Source organism: Eriocheir sinensis, unplaced genomic scaffold (genome assembly GCF_024679095.1).
Source record: "Eriocheir sinensis breed Jianghai 21 unplaced genomic scaffold, ASM2467909v1 Scaffold255, whole genome shotgun sequence".
Taxonomy (NCBI): domain Eukaryota; kingdom Metazoa; phylum Arthropoda; class Malacostraca; order Decapoda; family Varunidae; genus Eriocheir; species Eriocheir sinensis.
The window spans coordinates 411,153-421,152 of record NW_026111560.1 but is presented as its reverse complement, the minus strand read 5'-3'; the positions used below and the strand labels follow the sequence as shown (position 1 = coordinate 421,152).

Genomic DNA, 10,000 nt, shown 5'->3' with positions numbered 1-10,000 from the left:
CTATATACTACCACCACCACTACTACTACTTCTACTACTATTACTACTACTACTACTACTACTACTACTACCACTACTACTACGGTGACTCCATGGCCTCGCGCAGACTCCTGACGTTCATGTTATAAGAGGAGAGAGAGAGACAAGGAAGGCGTTAGATAAGGAAAATAATAAGAAATACATTGGAAGTACAAGATCGTTTGAGAGAGAGAGAGAGAGAGAGAGAGAGAGAGAGAGAGAGAGAGAGAGAGAGAGAGAGAGAGAGAGAGAGAGAGAGAGAGAGAGAGAGAGAGAGAGAGAGAGAGAGAGAGAGAGAGAGAGAGAGAGAGAGAGAGAGAGAGAGAGAGAGAGAGAGAGAGAGAGAGAGAGATAGAGAGAGAGAGAGAGAGAGAGAGAGAGATAGAGAGAGAGAGAGAGAGAGAGAGAGAGAGAGAGAGAGAGAGAGAGAGAGAGAGAGAGAGAGAGATGATTCAAAAGCGGATGAGACAGATATGGAGAGGAGAAGAAGGGGAGGAGAAGAAAGAGGAGGAGAGAGAGGTGATAGGGAAAGGGAATAGCAGGAAAGGACACAAAAAAGGAAAAGAAAAAAACATGAATAATAAAACAAAAGAGGAGGAGGAGAAAGTTAAAGAAAGGAAGTTAGCTCTCTCTCTCTCTCTTTTTTGCATAAACCGGATATGACGTCAAGATATTGTACACACACACACACACACACACACACACACACACACACACACACACACAGTACGGAACGAAAGAGGAAAATATAGACGAATAACAAATATGAAATTGATTGATTGCTTGCTAGTTTATTGTTGCAAGTAAACAACAAAGGGAAGGGAGGAGCATGCCATCCCAACCCCCAGGCAGTACAGGGTGTGACTGTACAGCTACGGATACATGTGGACGTAGCACCAGGAAGGAAACTGAAAAGATACAATGGCAGGGGACAAGTGCTAAAAGAATAAAGGCCTTGAGTTAGTCAGGGGAGCAGACATAAGGGACTGAACATATGAACTACAATCTAGCGGCAAATGCAGGGGATTCACTGAGCACAGCTGAGAGAACGTTATTGTTAATGAAGCAGCCCACTAGCTCAGGCAGGTCCCAGTGGCCTGTGGGCGGTAGGCACTAGTAGCAGGACGTAGTGTGTGACCTCCTGGCCTGGCACACAAGCGGCAAGGTACAGGGTCAGCCCCGCTGACTTCCCAGTAATATATGTAGCCGCATCACCATAGGATGCACTAAGCCTGCCGTAAGTGTGGGTGCAGCTACTTGAGACCTGGCATACTGAATGCTGGAGGGACTACCATCCTGACACTAAGGTTTTTTTCGTGTTCGAGTTTGTATTTTGTAATTATTATTTTTTTTATTCAGTGTCATTTCCCCCCAAAAAAGGAAGAAACAAGGAAACAAGGAAAAGGAAGATACAGGGAAAGAGGAAAAGGAGGCAGGGGGAAAGTAGAGAACGAAGAAGAGAGAGGAAAAAGGGGATCGAGGGGTTCGGAGGATAAGGAAAACAGGAAAACAGGAAATTGATAAAACAAAGAAAAGATAAATTCAAGGAAACCGATATGATTCACAAGGAGGGAAAAAAAAAGACATTGACATTATACTAAACAACAAAGAGAATTGATCTGGTGCACTCAAGTTATGCGGCGTTAGTTAGACCAAAGCGAAAAACAGTTCACAAGTTGCTCCTGAGTTTTGTGCTGGTAAAAAATGACGAAAATAATGAGAGAAGCAAAACTATAGGAAGAGAGGAGAGGCAAGGACTGGAAGGCAAGGAGAAGAAGAGGGACACTTGGACGAAACAAAGAAATGAGAAGGGAAGGGAGAATCAGAAAGGACGGCGAAAAGAATATGAGATGAGGAAGAAAACAACAAAGAGAGAGAGAGAGAGAGAGAGAGAGAGAGAGAGAGAGAGAGAGAGAGAGAGAGAGAGAGAGAGAGAGAGAGAGAGAGAGAGAGAGAGAGAGAGAGAGAGAGAGAGAGAGAGAGAGAGAGAGAGAGAGAGAGAGAGAGAGAGAAGAGGGGTGGTGATCAACGGGCAGTCATCAAGGCCTTCACCAATGCATGCCTCAGTTCCACAGGGTTCCGTGCTTGGCCCAATCCTGTGGAACATATATATCGACGATCTCCTCCGGCAGCTATCGGCAGTGTCAGCCTACGCCGATGACTGCACACTCTCCCGCTCCTACTGCCGCCCCGACAGCCAGCGCGCCGTCGAGGAGATCAACAGGCAGCTCAGCCTGGTGGAGCAGTGGGGAGAGGAGTGGCAGGTCACCCTCGCCCCGGAGAAGACGCAGGCCATGGTCATCTTACGGTCCCCAGACGCCTCTCGAGCAGTCTCAGGCCAGCTGCGTCTTGGAGGCAAGAATCTGCCCCTCCAGGACCACATCAAGGTCCTGGGAGTGACTGTGGACCAAAGCCTGCGCTTCGACCTCCACGTCCGAGCTGTTGCCCGCCAGGCCTCCCTGCGAGTCTCTGCCCTGCGAAGAGTAGCGGGATCCCTCGACCCACGGGGCATCCTCACTCTCTTCAAGGCACAGATACGACCGTATCTGGAGTACGGTGCCCTGTGCTGGATGGTGAGTGCTGCCACCCACATGCAGAGGCTCAAAGCAATGCAGCGACGAGCACTGCGTCTGGTGGAGGCCAGCGAGCACCTGGAAGAGGAGTCTGCCACTGTCACATCGCTGGAGCACCGCCGTGATGTCTCAGCACTGGTGGTGTGTCACAAAGCCCAGGTGCAGGGGGTTCCCCACCTCAGCAGCTTGAGGCTCCCTCCACGCGCTGCTCAGAGGTTCACCCGGACTACACTCTCCGGTGACCAGCTCGTGCAGGTGCCTCGATCACACTCCAGGCAGCACCAGCGCACTTATACAGCCAGGACCACACGCCTGTGGAACATGTTCACGGCAGCCACTCCCCAAGTGGAGAACATGAGCACGCAGCAGGTGAAGCTGGCTGCTCACAGGTGGCGTGAGGGACACCCAAGTGTGCTAGTGCTATAAACTATAAATATAAAGTGACAAACTGACATTATTCCATATTGTTTTTACATGTTTTTCTTTATTTTTTTCGTATTTTTTGTATTTTTATGCTTGTATGTTTCAACATTCGGCAATTCAATTTGTCCCATACACAGACTCTTAGAATAATTATACCTAAAAAGTGTAATTTTGAGCCTCCTTTTTTTGTAAAAATCTGTTTAAATAAAAAAGAGAGAGAGAGAGAGAGAGAGAGAGAGAGAGAGAGAGAGAGAGAGAGAGAGAGAGAGAGAGAGAGAGAGAGAGAGAGAGAGAGAGAGAGAGAGAGAGAGAGAGAGAGAGAGAGAGGACTCTCTCTCTTCTGTCGCCGCTACAAAGGGAAAGAAAAACTAACTCTAGGAGTTCTGTACAGGCCACCCAACCTTAACAGGCAGGACACGAGTATATTACTACAGGAGATTGGCAGGGCGAGTAGGAGTAGAAATGTCTGCGTAATGGGGGACTTTAATTATAGGAATATAGACTGGGAAGACCTAGTGGGTGACCTGGAAGCCGAGGATTTTCTTGTAGTTATACAAGATAATTTCCTTAAGTAGGTAGTTACTGAGCCTACCAGAGGAGATAAAATATTAGACTTAGATACACATTTTTGACCTGACGACCTCACAGCAGCTGTTGGTTTGTTTTCCTAGATACACATTTTTGACCTGACGACCTCACCGCAGCTGCGTACTTTGTTATCGTCTTAACGCGCCTAATTGTTTCCGTCTTGCCTCGCCCATATCTTCACCATGACGTCCCTCAAGCGTTGTTCTGGGTGTGGCCTTCGCATGGCCAAGCAGTACTTTCTTTCCAAGGACGTTTGTAGGTTCTGCGTTAAGACTCAGAAGGATGATCAGAGGATCATAGAGTTAGAGAATAGGGTTACGACTCTCGCCGCCCAGGTACACTTACTGGTTAGTGCAGCAGCAACAAGCCCCGCCTCCTCCTCCTCCCCTTCCTCTTCCTCTTCTTCCTCGTCCTCCTCCCCCTCCTCTTCCTCTTCTTCCTCGTAATCCTCCCCTCTAGTATTGTCTTCAACCACACAGCAGCCCCTCCCATCCTCCTCCTCCTCCTCCTCGACCATCTCCGATCTCCTGCTTCCCACCCTCCTTCTCCTTCTTCCTCCCTTCCTCCTCCTCCTCCTCCTCGCCTTCCTCCCCTGTCCCTCTCCCTCTCCCTGCCCACCCTCCTCCTCCTCCTCCTCCTCTTCCTCCTCCTTGTCCTCCGCCTCGCTCGTCCCTCCCTCCCACACCTGTCCTTCACCTTCCCTTCCCCTTCCTCCTCCCTCTCCTCGTCCGTCCCTCCCTCCCACACCTCACTCTCCCTTTCACCTACTCCTTCCTCCTCCTCCTCCTCCTCCCTCCCTCCTCCTCCGCCTCAAATTCCTCGCCTTCCTCTCGCCCACTCTCCCCTCCTCCTCCTCCTCTTTCTCCTCCTTGACCTCCGCCTCCTCGCTCGTCCCTCCCTCCAACACCTGTCCCTTACCTTCCCTTTCCCCTCTTCCTCCTCTCCTCGTCCATTCCTCCTCCACCACCTCACCCCTTTCTCCTTCTTCCTCCTCCTCCTCCCCTTTCCACCTTCCACCTCTTCCACAATTCTCCTCGTTCTTCACAGCAGGTCCCTCCCTCCTTCCTGCTCTCCTCCCCTTCACCCACCCTCCTGGCCCCCTTCCGACCGTCGGGTTCTTGTTGTTGGTGATAGTCAGGTTCGTTACGTTGACAGGTATTTTGCTCCAAGGATAAGAACAGGACGAGGGTGTGTTTCCAGGGGCAGGTGGGCCATATATCAGACAGGATTGAGGCGTGTATGGCAAGCGAGGGATCGACACCCATTGTCTTTCTCAGCTGTGGCGGAAACGACGTTTCTCGTGTGCCAAGCGAGGACCTTCTCAGGCGTTTTAGAGAATTGTTAGGCAGGATACGTGACGCTGGTGGGTCGCCAGTAGTGTGTGGCGTCCTGCCAAGGAGGGGCGTTGGCGATGGATGGCTGTCCAGGGCGATAGCAGTGAACAGCAGACTTGCTGAGCACTGCGAGCGCAATGGGTGGCTGTTCGTCGACAATTGGGACCTCTTTGGCAACGACGCCCTCTACGCCCGTGACGGGATACACTTGACGTTCAAGGGTGTTAAGGCTCTCTCAGACTCCCTTGAGCGAGCACTTGGTACCCTGAGGGATTTTTTTAGTATAGGCGAGGGAGGAGGAGTAATGGGAGCAATGGGAGGAGTAATGGGAGGGGACATCTAGCTCATAATATAACCAGGCAGCTTAGAAGTAATTCTAGAGGAGTAACAGAGGACGGGCTAAGAATCTTCTATACTAACAGCAGGAGCCTCAGAAACAAGATAGACTTACTAAGGGGTGAAGCTTGTTCAGAAAATTTTGACATAATAGCGATCACTGAGACATGGATAGACTTTGCTAATAGAAATTTTAGGTCAGAATTTGAAATAACGGGTTATCAGATGTTTCACAAAGACAGAAGGGGCAGAAAGGGAGGTGGAGTTGAGCTATATGTTAAAGACTCACTTAAATGTTCAGTTAACAATTCAGTCAAAACTAACATGGATTCAGAATCAGTTTGGGTGGACGTTTACAAAGGAAAGAAAACTAACTCTAGGAGTTATATACAGGCCACCCAACCTTAACAGGCAGGACACGAGTATATTACTACAGGAGATTGGCAGGGCGAGTATGAGAAATGTCTGCGTAATGGGGACTTTAATTATAGGAATATAGACTGGGAAGATCTAGTGGGTGACCTGGAAGCCGAGGACTTTCTTGAAGTTATACAAGATAATTTCCTTAAGCAGGTAGTTACTGAGCCTACCAGAGGAGATAACATATTAGACTTAGTCCTAACCAATAATGGGAACTTGCTACGTGAGTTGGAGGTGGGCGGAGAGTTAGGAAATAGTGATCACAGAACGGTTCTTTTTAGTTTAGACTGGGCGGTAACCCGTGATCCAAACCCAGTGTTAGTGCCAGATTTTAGAAGAGCAAACTACGAGGGGCTTCGAAGACATCTTGAAGGGGTAAACTGGGATAATTTAGGGATTCATGAGGGCCAGAACTGCGGATTGGAGAGCCAGGAGAACCAGGTAGAAATGTCTACAATAATTTAGTTAGAGTAATAGTAGAGGGCAAGAACAGCATATACCACAGCGAACACTTTTAGAAAAGAAAACAATGATCCTAAGTGGATGACTCGTGGACTAAAACACGAGATTGGGTTAAAGAAGGAATTTATCAGAAAATAAAGAATGAAACACATCTCAGGGGCCGGTACGTCGAACTATCTAGATTAGTTAAGAAAACACCAGGATAGCAAAAAAGTACTATGAGATCAAAGTAGCAAATGAGGCGAAAAGTAATCCTAAGGGCTTCTTTCAGATGTATAGAACAAAACACGGGAGAAAATTGGACCGCTGAAATCAAACACAGGGGAGCTAGTAGAAAATTACGAAAATATGAGCACATTGTTGAACGACTACTTCCTTTCAGTATTCACACAGGAGGATCGAACGACTATACCGGAAAGAGTTCAGGTGTACGAGGGAGGGGATGGCGATAAATTGAGGGATATAATCATTACCAGGCAAGTAGTTCAGGATGAGATAGATAAGCTTAAGAAGAACAAGTCGCCAGGTCCTGACGGGATATTTCCGAGGGTATTAAAGGAGCTAGGTGATATAATCAGTGACCCACTAACCGACATCTTTAAGATGTCGGTAAATACTGGCTATGTGCCGAGCCTATGGAAAGTAGCTAATGTGACCGATTTTTAAAAAGGGGGACAGGTCAGTTGCTTCAAACTATCGCCCAATTAGCTTAAAATCGGTTATAGGGAAGATGCTGGAGTCCATAATAGCCAGGAACATTCGGGAGCATTTAGAGAAACATAGCTTAATTCACGACTCGCAGCATGGGTTCACAAAAGGTAGGTCATGCCTCACCAATCTCTTGTCCTTCTACAATAAAGTATTTGAGGCGGTTGACAGAGATGAAAATTATGATGTAATCTATCTTGATTTTAGTAAAGCGTTTGACAAAGTTCCTCACCAACGACTGTTGCTTAAATTACAGGCTCACGGAGTAGAGGGTAAAATTTTGAACTGGGTCAAGGCGTGGCTTAGCAATAGGAAGCAAAGCGTGCAAATCAATGGTAAAAGATCTGACTGGGGATGTGTTACGAGTGGGGTCCCACAAGGTTCGGTATTAGGTCCACTTTTGTTTATTATTTATATCAATGACTTAGACACAGGAATTAGTTGTGATGTTAGTAAATTTGCAGATGATACCAAGATCGGTAGAGTAATTGAGTCGGATCAGGACGCTAGTATTCTCCAAGGTGAACTCAACAGATTATATGATCAAGGATAAATGGCAGATGGAGTTCAATGTAGGGAAGTGCAGTATTCTGAGTGGTAGGAACAACCCCTCACATAACTATTGCTTAAATGACACTCTCATAAGTAGGTCTGGGTGCGAGAGGGAGTTAGGGGTCTTAGTGAGCTCTGATCTCCGTCCAAGGGCACAATGCATTCAAGCTAGAAATCGAGCTAATAGGGTACTGGGATTTATTTCAAGGAGCGTAAGCAACAGAAGCCCCGAAGTCTTCCTCAAACTATATTTAGCATTAGTTAGACCTCATCTTGACTATGCGGTTCAGTTCTGGTCACCCTACTATAGAATGGATATCAAAATGTTAGAATCGGTGCAGAGGAGGATGACTAAGATGATTCAGGGGTTGAGAAACTTGCCATACGAGGAAAGACTCAAACAGTTAAACTTGCATTCTCTAGAAAGGCGAAGGGTGCGTGGAGACATGATCGAGGTTTATAAATGGATGAAGGGCTTTAATAAGGGAGACATTCATAAGGTTTTGTTGGTAAGAGAACCGGGTAGGACACGAAGTAACGGGTTTTAACTGGATAAATTCAGATTCAACAGGGACATAGGCAAAAATTGGTTTACTAATAGGGTGGTGGATGAGTGGAATAGGCTTAGCAGTCATGTGGTGAGTGCCAATACAATTGTCACATTCAAAAATAGACTAGATAAATTCATGGACAGCGATATTAGGTGGGGTTAGATACACGGGAGCTTAGGGTCAAAGGAGCTGCCTCGTACAGGCCTACCGGCCTCTTGCAGACTCCTGCGTTCTTATGTTCTTATGTTCTTATGTAGTCCTAACTAATAATGGAAAGTTGCTACACGAGTTGGAGGTGGGCGGAGAGTTAGGAAATAGTGACCACAGAACGGTTCGCTTTAGCTTAGACTGGGCGGTAACCCGCGAACCAAACCCAATGTTTGTGCCAGATTTTAGAAGAGCAAATTACGAGGGGCTTTGAAGACATCTTGAAGGGGTAAACTGGGATAATTTAGGGATTCATGAGGGCCAGAACTGTGGGTTGGAGAGCCAGGAGAACCAGGTAGAACTGTCTTATAATAATTTAGTTAGAGTAATAGTAGAGTGGCACGGACAGCATATACCACAGCGAACAGTTAGAAAAGAAAATAATGATCCTAAGTGGATGACTCGCGGACTAAAACACGAGCTAGGGTTAAAGAAGGGAATTTATCAGAAAATATAGAATGGTGAAACACATCTCAGGGGCCGGTATGTCGAACTATCTAGATTAATGAAGAAAAACACCAGGGTAGCAAAAAGGAACTATGAGATCAAAGTAGCAAATGAGGCGAAAAGTAATCCTAAGGGCTTCTTTCAGATGTATAGAACAAAAACAATGGAGAAAATTGGACCGCTGAAAACAAACACAGGCGAACTAGTGGAAAATTACGAAAATATGAACACATTGTTGAACAACTACTTCCTATCAGTATTCACACAAGAGGATCGAACGACTATTCCGGAAAGGGTTCAGGTGTACGAGGGCGGGGATGGCGATAAATTGAGGGATATAATCATTACCAGGCAAGTAGTTCAGGATGAGATAGATAAGCTTAAGAAGAATAAGTCGCCAGGTCCTGACGGGATATTTCCGAGGGTATTAAAGGAATTAGGTGATGTACTCAGTGACCCACTAACCGACATCTTTAAGATGTCGGTAAATACTGGTTATGTGCCCAGCCTATGGAAAGTAGCTAATGTGACGCCGATTTTCAAAAAGGGGGACAGGTCAGCTGCTTCAAACTATCGCCCAATTAGCTTAACATCGGTTATAGGCAAGATGCTGGAGTCCATAATAGCCAGGAACATTCGGGAGCATCTAGAGAAACATAGCTTAATTCATGGCTCGCAGTATGGGTTCACGAAAGGTAGGTCATGCCTCACCAATCTCTTGTCCTTCTACAATAAAGTATTTGAGGCAGTTGACATATATTAAAATTATGATGTAATCTATCTTGATTTTAGTAAAGCGTTTGACAAAGTTCCTCACCAACGACTGTTGCTTAAATTACAGGCTCACGGAGTAGAGGGTAAAGTTTTGAACTGGGTCAAGGCGTGGCTTAGCAATAGGAAGCAAAGAGTGCAAATCAATGGTAAAAGATCTGACTGGGGATGTGTTACGAGTGGGGTCCCACAAGGTTCGGTATTAGGTCCACTTTTGTTTGTTATTTATATCAATGATTTAGATACAGGAATTAGTAGTGATATCAGTAAGTTTGCAGATGATACCAAGATCGGTAGAGTAATTGAGTCGGATCAGGACGCTGGTATTTTCCAGGGTAAACTAAACAGATTGTATGACTGGGCGGATAAGTGGCAGATGGAGTTCAATGTAGGGAAGTGCAGTATTCTGAGTGCAGGTAGGAACAACCCCTCTCACAACTATTGCTTAAATGACACTCTCATAAGCAGGTCTGGGTGCGAGAGAGATTTAGGGGTCTTAGTGAGCTCTGATCTCCGTCCAAGGGCACAATGCATTCAAGCTAAAAATCTAGCAAATAGGGTACTGGGATTTATTTCAAGGAGCGTAAGCAACAGAAACCCCGAAGTCTTC

The 10,000-nt window shown here is 46.5% G+C and overlaps 1 protein-coding gene across 1 annotated transcript in view; it reads right to left on the bottom strand.

The window, feature by feature from the left end:
- Positions 1-10,000, bottom strand: part of LOC126991276 (uncharacterized) — a 26,170-nt gene that overhangs the window by 10,684 nt on the left and 5,486 nt on the right. The window lies entirely within an intron of this gene.